The sequence below is a fragment of the Oryzias latipes genome, chromosome 2 (assembly GCF_053564925.1).
Source record: "Oryzias latipes strain Hd-rR chromosome 2, Olatipes_Hd-rR_3.1".
Classification (NCBI taxonomy): Eukaryota; Metazoa; Chordata; class Actinopteri; order Beloniformes; family Adrianichthyidae; genus Oryzias; species Oryzias latipes.
In genome coordinates, this window is record NC_136238.1 from 30,552,970 (window position 1) to 30,562,521 (window position 9,552).

The 9,552-nt window shown below is 42.7% G+C and overlaps 1 long non-coding RNA gene across 1 annotated transcript; it reads left to right on the forward strand.

Annotated features, from left to right (window-relative positions):
* Nucleotides 1-3,099: 3,099 nt before the first annotated feature.
* On the forward strand, nt 3,100-7,609 carry LOC144988067 (uncharacterized). The gene is made up of 2 exons (XR_013651838.1): nt 3,100-3,810; nt 6,008-7,609. It is a non-coding gene; the product is annotated as an uncharacterized LOC144988067 (long non-coding RNA).
* Nucleotides 7,610-9,552: the final 1,943 nt, after the last annotated feature.

Here is a 9,552-nt window from a genome sequence, read left to right on the forward strand (position 1 = left end):
AAACGTGACGAGTAAGCCCTGGCTGCAGCCTGCAGAATGGGTCAACATAGTGGAATGCTTTGAACGCAGAGGAATGTGAACACACTGTGGAATGTTAACCCCGCCCACATTGAGCCCGTCTGCTGTGGAATGTTAACCCCGCCCACGCTGAGCCCGTGCATTTGATTCACCTTCATCAATGCAGTTGTGATTGCAGGAAAGGGGAAGAATCAGTGGAGCACATTTTGTGTCATTGTGAATTGTATGAGGAAGAAAGAGAACAGAGGGGAGGAAAATTTGAATGGTGCAATTTTTTTTATGTCTCACTCAAAAAAATGATTCAAGTCCCTCTTTCATGTTACACAATAAAATTATGTTTGTTTTATTTAAAAATATTTATTTTAAAAGATTGTATCTACATTTAATTGACCTAACACAAAATGTATTAATAGTTTCCCCTGTAACTCCAGTAATCCAAAATAATTGAGTTCAAGTAAGGGGCATGCTGTTGAATGCTGTTTTCCTGTTTTTCTTTATGCTTTTTGCCGTCTCACGGCTACAATTTTTCACCTATTTTAACCATTGAACTATTAAAATGTTCAACTCCTTCATCTAATGTAATGCCTGATATGACTATTAGTCCTTCAAATTCTTCGACTTTTCAAAAGTGAAAACTTTAGTTTGTTTTTTCCACGTAAAAAACGAAACTGTGGCATGAAATCGTTTCAACTCGGCTTCTCCCAATAAGACGATACACGAAGAGCCTCATTTATAGAAATAAGGAATCTATTTATTTATACCGGCGGCTCTGTTTTATTACTGGAGTGTTAGCTCAGTGGCTTAGTTAGTGGGTTTATAATCCAGAGGTTCTAAGTTTGAATCTGGCTGTAGACTTTTGTTGCATGATCTTTTTCCTTTGCCTTTCTTGATAAAATTGAGTTCGACTAACTCGATTATATTTCGTTACATGGAAGAATTTTCTTTGAGGTGGGGTTACTCATATTTATTGGATGGAAATCCTGCCCACAATTAAATTGAGTTCATCCAATGAGTTATTTTTTTGAGTCTGTGAGGCCAGACAGAATTTATTAACTCCCTAATACATGCACATGGAAACTTGTAAAAGGCATAAGAAGACAGGAATCACTGTATAAATTCTCTAATTCAATTAATTTTCTTTCTATTTAGCGCAATGAAAAACAATAAAAAAGGGGATCATGAATACAAAGAATAAAGAATGCATCAGGAAAATACTAAACTTTAACAAAACAGACTAAACTAAACTGTTATTCCTGCCCTTAAACCCCCCCCCCCCCTTCACGGTAAGGAAAAACTCCTTAAAAACCGGTAGGTGGCAATATTGCACATGGAAACTTGTAAACTGAAGGCTTTCAGATCCGCGCTGAGAACATCTGCGCTGCCCAGAAGAAACCCGCTAAACTTACTTCAATGAATGGAAAACCGGATCATCAATAATCCACACCTCGATCTCAGGAAAACAGTCTTTTTTTTTTCTTCGTCACCTCAGTCCCACTGATGTTTCTATTGTTGTTTTGTTGTTGTTTTCGTTTTCCCTTCTATCTCTTTTTTTCTTTCCTTTACTCTCCCCCCCCCCCCTCTCCCCCCTCATTATATGTAAATCACCTGGAAGCAACTCATCCCCGGTAAGTATTTATTTATGCACGGAACGGGCGCGCGCACACACAAGCGCACACAGGGGCGTGCACATGCGATCCCGCACACACACGCCGACATACTGCAATCACCTCACACAGGCTCTCATAGGACGCACGCGACACGCAGCTCACATAGCCAGAAAACGTTCACGCGCACAGCGCTTCTCAATGCGGGCACGCGCACACGGACTGGTACACAAGCACTACTTAGCTTTACACCTTTTCAGTCAGAGCAGTTATGAACAGTCTTAACATCGTTAGCTGGAATGTGCGTGGACTTGGCTCTGAGCCAAAGAGACTGAAAGTGTTAAATCACCTGGATGGTCTAAAAGCAGATATAGCTCTACTGCAGGAGACCCATTTATCGGATTCATTGAATCACCTTATGTGCTGCTTACAATTTCCAGTTATATACTCTGCCAGTTACAACTCCAAACAAAGAGGAGTTGCTGTTTTAATTAATAAAAATCTTAATTTTACTCATAAGGATACAGTTACTGACCCAGAAGGCAGATTTGTAATCATTAATATATCCATTCAGAATAAGGACTTTTGTATAGTGAGTATTTATGGTCCTAATGTTGACGACTCTTCCTTCTTTCACAGATTCTTCACCTCACTCTCAGTTCACTCTGACTCCACAATCATTATAGGAGGAGACTTCAACCTTGTTTTGGACCCTGAACTTGACAGACTCAGCACAGCAGCAAATCAGCGTACATGGCGATCTGCAAGTATTCTAAAGCAGTACATGAATGATCTGGGTCTCTGCGACGCGTGGCGCTCATGTCACCCAAGCACTAAAGGGTTCACCTTTTTTTCTCCAGTTCACTATTCACACTCCCGTTTAGACTATTTATTAATCAGTAACTCTCTTTTAAAAAATATTCAAAGCTCCAATATCCATCCAATTATTATCAGTGATCATGCACCAGTCTCTGTAAACATTTCTAGGGAAAAATCCACACCCTCTGGTACAACCTGGAGGTTTAATACGTCTCTGTTAAAGGACCAGGAATTTCTTGAATTCTTTAAAAAAGAGTGGGCAACCTTCTTAGACTTCAACAATACTCCAGACATCCCACCGTGCGTTCTTTGGGAAACAGCAAAGGCAGTCATGAGAGGGAAAATCATCTCTTATTCAACGCATAAAAAACGCAAAGAGAAAGCAGATTTATTAGAATTAGAAAATAAAATCAAAACCCTGGAGACTGCTTATGCTGCTTCTGCACAGGAACACATTCTGGGAGATCTGAAAAATTTAAAGCTGCGGTTAAATGACATCATTAATAAACAAACACAATTTCAAATACAAAGGCTACGACTTGAAAGATTTGAAAACTCTAATAAATCTGGCAAATTTCTGGCTAATCAGCTTAAAATTAACAGAGAAAAATCATCAATCACCTCTATTATGGACCAAACAGGAAATGTCACCTGTGAAGAATAGTTAGAAACTGCCTTTAACTTTTATTACACTAATGGTTTAAACTTAATTCACTCAGCATGTATTGTCATCTCAAAATTATATTACATTTGAAGAAAGCACAGCCAAACTATTGTTCTAACAGTTTCTTCTCATACTCCCTTTTTCTGTGCATGTGTTTTCTGCTGAGCAGGCCTCAGACTTATCTTCACTTTAGCCTTGAAGCGCCTTTCCAGCAGTAACCTGTGGGCGTTATTTTCACACGAGGCCCATCGGACGATCTTCTGAATATGCAAATGCAGGGTTTTTATACCAAAGCCCATCCCTGAGCTCGTTGGTTCGGACTTTGAATGTACCATGTTCATGTCTGTCCCCTTCGTGTTTGGACGAAGTAAAACCTCCACAAAAGCCAAGTAACTGTCTCTGAGTCCTTATTCATTATTTCTGTGTGTAAGAAACTGACGGGGTAACGAACCTAAAAATATTCCTATTTTACAGTCCTTTCTAGAAAATCCAGTTTCTTCACATTTGGTCCTTCTGAGCCGGCCGGCACGCCTTGGACATCGCTGGAGCCCCTGGGGGGGGGTTGCCCGAAAACCGAGCTCGGTCTGAGATCACAGCCTCAGCATTGAAACATCCGCCTTCAGGATCGGCGGCCCTCGCCCTTGGATCCAGTGGTGCCCTCAGCGTCGTCGGACCCTCATCAAATAACGGGGTTCATTGCTTGAAGTGAGTATGCCACACAGAAAGTCTGTCCTCTCTTTACTTGTTAGGGCCTTACTTTGAATGTGTCTGTGTCTTTGTGTGTGCGTGCATCAACTTTGGGGGAAGAATAGAGACACGGCTTCAGCCTGACTGCTGCGCGGGCACGCAGAATAGAGCAGCGCTTGCAGTCAGGGTGCTGCGCGTGCACGAGCCGGAAATAGAAAACAAGACTTTGTGTCTTAAATTTTGCGTTAAGCGTCCTGTGTGGACGAAGGAAGGACTGTGTGTCCAACCGAAGGACTGTGTGTCCAAAATTTTGCGTTAAACGTCCTGTGTGGACGAAGGAAGGACTGTGTGTCCAACCGAAGGACTGTGTGTCCAAAATTTTGCGTTAAACGTCCTGTGTGGACGAAAGGACTGTGTGTCCAACAAAAGGACTGTGTGTCCAAAATTTAGCGCTTAATGTCCTATAAGGACAACGAAAGGACTGTGTGTCCAAAAATTTTGCGCTAAACGTCTTGTGTAGACGAAAGGACTGTGTGTCCAACAAAAGGACTGTGTGTCCAAAATTTAGCGCTAACTGTCCTATAAGGACAACGAAAGGACTGTGTGTCCAACGACAGGACTGTGTGTCCAAAATTTTGTGCTGAAGGTCCTGTGTGGGCCGCACATGGAGTAAACGGAGCTCCGGGGGAAATATGTGTGTGATGCTTCTTAGGCCTCTCTGTCTGTGTCTGAGTGTGCTCTCTTCGACAGCTGCTGTGGTGTGTGCTCACTTTGATTAATGCCTCGTTCTAAAACAAAATAGTGACTCAGTTGACAAATAATTAGGTTTCTTTCTGATTCTCCAAGCTTTTTCTACTGATTAGATTCAGTGCTGGAGAATCCATAAAAAGGGTTACTTGGGTGGGAGCTCTGGTTTGTGATTGAAATTGAGAAGCTGGTTCTCAGGACAGCCACATCCGCAAGGGATTTAGCTCTTGCAGAAGCATGGTGTGGTCTATGAATTCCTGAGAACGTTGTGGCTGATCGTCGATCAAAAACCTCAAAAAGATGGGTGGGACTCATTCACAAAATCTCACTAAAAAGAAAGACGGCACATTGGTCAGGTCCAGAAAGCTTTTCATAAAGTTTGGAAGTATGTGGAAAGTCAGGATCAGACATTAATCAAGTATTTGGATAAATGGGTTAAAGATTATGGATTTCATAGAACGTTAAGCAGATCAAAGTGCAGGACAGAACAGAAGGAGGGGGAGCACCTTCACAGATCAGAGTGCGCGTGCCCGAGCCTGCAGACAGGCTGATGAGGACTCGCAGAAAGGAGGGGTGATTTCTCCGTTGTAAGCAGATATAACGGCTTTCTCTGCTCTCCGAAAAAATTATAGTACGTGTTTTACTGTGTATTTTAGTGTTTAGGACATGGTCTAGGGTAGATGTTCAGAAAAAGCTATAGAAAGTATCATTTCTTACAAAGCAGACGTGGATCAGTTTGTGCAGGACACACCTCCCTCTTGAATAAACATGATCAGACTTGGATGGCGGGTGCCGCCTTCCCTTTTTTTAGTTCACTCTCCCCTGCTCATAAAAAGTTTGATTGCAGCCTTCTGACCCCACTGATCAGGTCCCTGCATTTCTGCTTGTAAATCTGGATTGACCCCTTAAAAGCATTCCTGAGGATCTCTGGTTCACTAACTCGTCCTTACATTTTTTTAATAGGCATGTCTGCTAATCTTTCTAAGTTTCAACTCTCAGGGGAATAAGTGCAGTAAGACTAACCTCCAGCTGGCCCAAGCACAGGTTAAAATTTTTGGGACATTTAGTTTCTGTTTCTAGCAAAATTGTTTCTCTCCCTGGACCTCACCACCTTATCTGATCAGCCCCCACCTTTACTCACTCGCTGTAAGCTGCAGCTGCTTGCGCGACTGATAGTTGAAACAACGTGACCTGTGATTCTCTTGTGCGAATTCTCCAGAATCACATGCAGTGTGCTCTACTCCCTTCCGTTCAAACTTTCCCATTAGTCAAACTGTTATCAGCCTGTTCATGCTGCTGTTAAAATGAGACGCAGTTCTTGTCTGTTTCACTTTCAATGTGTTTTTTCACAATTTTTATTTTTTAATTTTTATTTTATTTATTTATTTTTTTAATTTTTTTCCTTATTTTTTCTACTCTCATGCCTGGCTCTATTGACACCATTGATGATTTACATGATTATTTGAAGAAAGCTGTGAGAACAAAGGAACACATTGAGTCTGCCTCCAGCTCTCTCCTCCCCACAGACTCTGAATCCCGACCAGAAGGCCCCTGTCGGTGACCTGCTTTACCCTGAAGACCATTTAACGGACTGATTGGTCACACCCGAGGTGGACAGGACCCTTCAAGGTTCTCCTCACCATGCCAACCGCAGTACGAATTGCTGACTGACCCTCCTGGATTCACGTAAGCCACTGTAAATTGCTGAGAACCTATGAGACTGACATTTTGAGACACATCCCTGGTTGACGTCCAACTACGAAGCCGCTGCAGTGTGACACTACTCCTGGCGAGGGGAGCTCCCTGATGTGTTTCCTCTAGCGCTGCTCTCTTCCAGCTACAGTGAGCTTCGAACCAGCTAACATGGGTCCAGCTATTGCTCGTGGTTTCATCTTGTTTTTTTTATTCCCTCTTCCTCTGGAGATCTCACTCACATCATCAGTGAGGTCAAGGCCCTTAAGTCACAAATTTCTTCTCAGATGACTGACGCCTACTGGTCTGGGTCCCCACTTTATTGGTTTACTTCTGGTGGAGTGTACTGATAAAACTAGTCACTCCGGTCCTCTGTGTGTTTTTCTTTTTTTTTATCGTCACCTGTTTGATCCCATGTGTCAAATGAATTATCGCTGTCAGGCCAACTCTATCAGCATTATGCCTACAATTAACCTAATTCGCATCTGCTCGTGGTTGAAACTGCTCTTTACAGATTTATTTTATTGTTTTTCTTTTGTTTGATTTGATTTTTTTTTATTTTCTTTATTTATTAATTTGTTTCTTGTTCTATGTAACTTTAATTAATGATTTTGTGCCGAGGTCTGGACTGGTGATGCATGCGTATCCTTACGGATGACTGCTGAGGGGCACAGAGCCGTTGATGAGTTTTGCCCTCCCTGACTGCTCACTGAATGTTTCACACAGATGGTATAAGTTTAGCCCTGGAGGTTTTCGCATCAACACACATGTATCACCTACCACCTCTGATATGCTCATTTATTCACGTTGATTTTATGTTTTCTTCAGTATTTACATGTACCTATACATTTTTGTTTTCAATGCAGAGCCGATATGATGCCTACACTGACAATCCTCGTGAAATGGTATATGGTTGATGATGAGAAGTGTTCTGCTGACTATCCATATATAATTTTGATATGACAAACAGGGGGGTATGTGAAGAATAGTTAGAAACTGCCTTTAACTTTTATTACACTAATGGTTTAAACTTAATTCACTGAGCATGTATTGTCATCTCAAAATTATATTACATTTGAAGAAAGCACAGCCAAACTATTGTTCTAACAGTTTCTTCTCATACTCCCTTTTTCTGTGCATGTGTTTTCTGCTGAGCAGGCCTCAGACTTATCTTCACTTTAGCCTTGAAGCGCCTTTCCAGCAGTAACCTGTGGGCGTTATTTTCACACGAGGCCCATCGGACGATCTTCTGAATATGCAAATGCAGGGTTTTTATACCAAAGCCCATCCCTGAGCTCGTTGGTTCGGACTTTGAATGTACCATGTTCATGTCTGTCCCCTTCGTGTTTGGACGAAGTAAAACCTCCACAAAAGCCAAGTAACTGTCTCTGAGTCCTTATTCATTATTTCTGTGTGTAAGAAACTGACGGGGTAACGAACCTAAAAATATTCCTATTTTACAGTCCTTTCTAGAAAATCCAGTTTCTTCACATTTGGTCCTTCTGAGCCGGCCGGCACGCCTTGGACATCGCTGGAGCCCCTGGGGGGGGTTGCCCGAAAACCGAGCTCGGTCTGAGATCACAGCCTCAGCATTGAAACATCCGCCTTCAGGATCGGCGGCCCTCGCCCTTGGATCCAGTGGTGCCCTCAGCGTCGTCGGACCCTCATCAAATAACGGGGTTCATTGCTTGAAGTGAGTATGCCACACAGAAAGTCTGTCCTCTCTTTACTTGTTAGGGCCTTACTTTGAATGTGTCTGTGTCTTTGTGTGTGCGTGCATCAACTTTGGGGGAAGAATAGAGACACGGCTTCAGCCTGACTGCTGCGCGGGCACGCAGAATAGAGCAGCGCTTGCAGTCAGGGTGCTGCGCGTGCACGAGCCGGAAATAGAAAACAAGACTTTGTGTCTTAAATTTTGCGTTAAGCGTCCTGTGTGGACGAAGGAAGGACTGTGTGTCCAACCGAAGGACTGTGTGTCCAAAATTTTGCGTTAAACGTCCTGTGTGGACGAAGGAAGGACTGTGTGTCCAACCGAAGGACTGTGTGTCCAAAATTTTGCGTTAAACGTCCTGTGTGGACGAAAGGACTGTGTGTCCAACAAAAGGACTGTGTGTCCAAAATTTAGCGCTTAATGTCCTATAAGGACAACGAAAGGACTGTGTGTCCAAAAAGTTTGCGCTAAACGTCTTGTGTAGACGAAAGGACTGTGTGTCCAACAAAAGGACTGTGTGTCCAAAATTTAGCGCTAACTGTCCTATAAGGACAACGAAAGGACTGTGTGTCCAACGACAGGACTGTGTGTCCAAAATTTTGTGCTGAAGGTCCTGTGTGGGCCGCACATGGAGTAAACGGAGCTCCGGGGGAAATATGTGTGTGATGCTTCTTAGGCCTCTCTGTCTGTGTCTGAGTGTGCTCTCTTCGACAGCTGCTGTGGTGTGTGCTCACTTTGATTAATGCCTCGTTCTAAAACAAAATAGTGACTCAGTTGACAAATAATTAGGTTTCTTTCTGATTCTCCAAGCTTTTTCTACTGATTAGATTCAGTGCTGGAGAATCCATAAAAAGGGTTACTTGGGTGGGAGCTCTGGTTTGTGATTGAAATTGAGAAGCTGGTTCTCAGGACAGCCACATCCGCAAGGGATTTAGCTCTTGCAGAAGCATGGTGTGGTCTATGAATTCCTGAGAACGTTGTGGCTGATCGTCGATCAAAAACCTCAAAAAGATGGGTGGGACTCATTCACAAAATCTCACTAAAAAGAAAGACGGCACATTGGTCAGGTCCAGAAAGCTTTTCATAAAGTTTGGAAGTATGTGGAAAGTCAGGATCAGACATTAATCAAGTATTTGGATAAATGGGTTAAAGATTATGGATTTCATAGAACGTTAAGCGGATCAAAGTGCAGGACAGAACAGAAGGAGGGGGAGCACCTTCACAGATCAGTGTACCATGTTCATGTCTGTCCCCTTCGTGTTTGGACGAAGTAAAACCTCCACAAAAGCCAAGTAACTGTCTCTGAGTCCTTATTCATTATTTCTGTGTGTAAGAAACTGACGGGGTAACGAACCTAAAAATATTCCTATTTTACAGTTTCTTCACATCACCCATGACCCGGTCAAAATTAATAACGCATTTGAAAACTTTTATAAAAACCTGTACACACCGCAGATCAATCCGTCAGAGCAAAGTATTGACTCATTTCTTAATAATGTAAACCTACCCAGGCTAAATGAGGATCAAATCACAAACTTAGATTCTCCGCTCTCGCCGTCTGAACTTCATGAAGCTCTGTTACTTATGCCCAATGGTAAAGCACCAGGGCC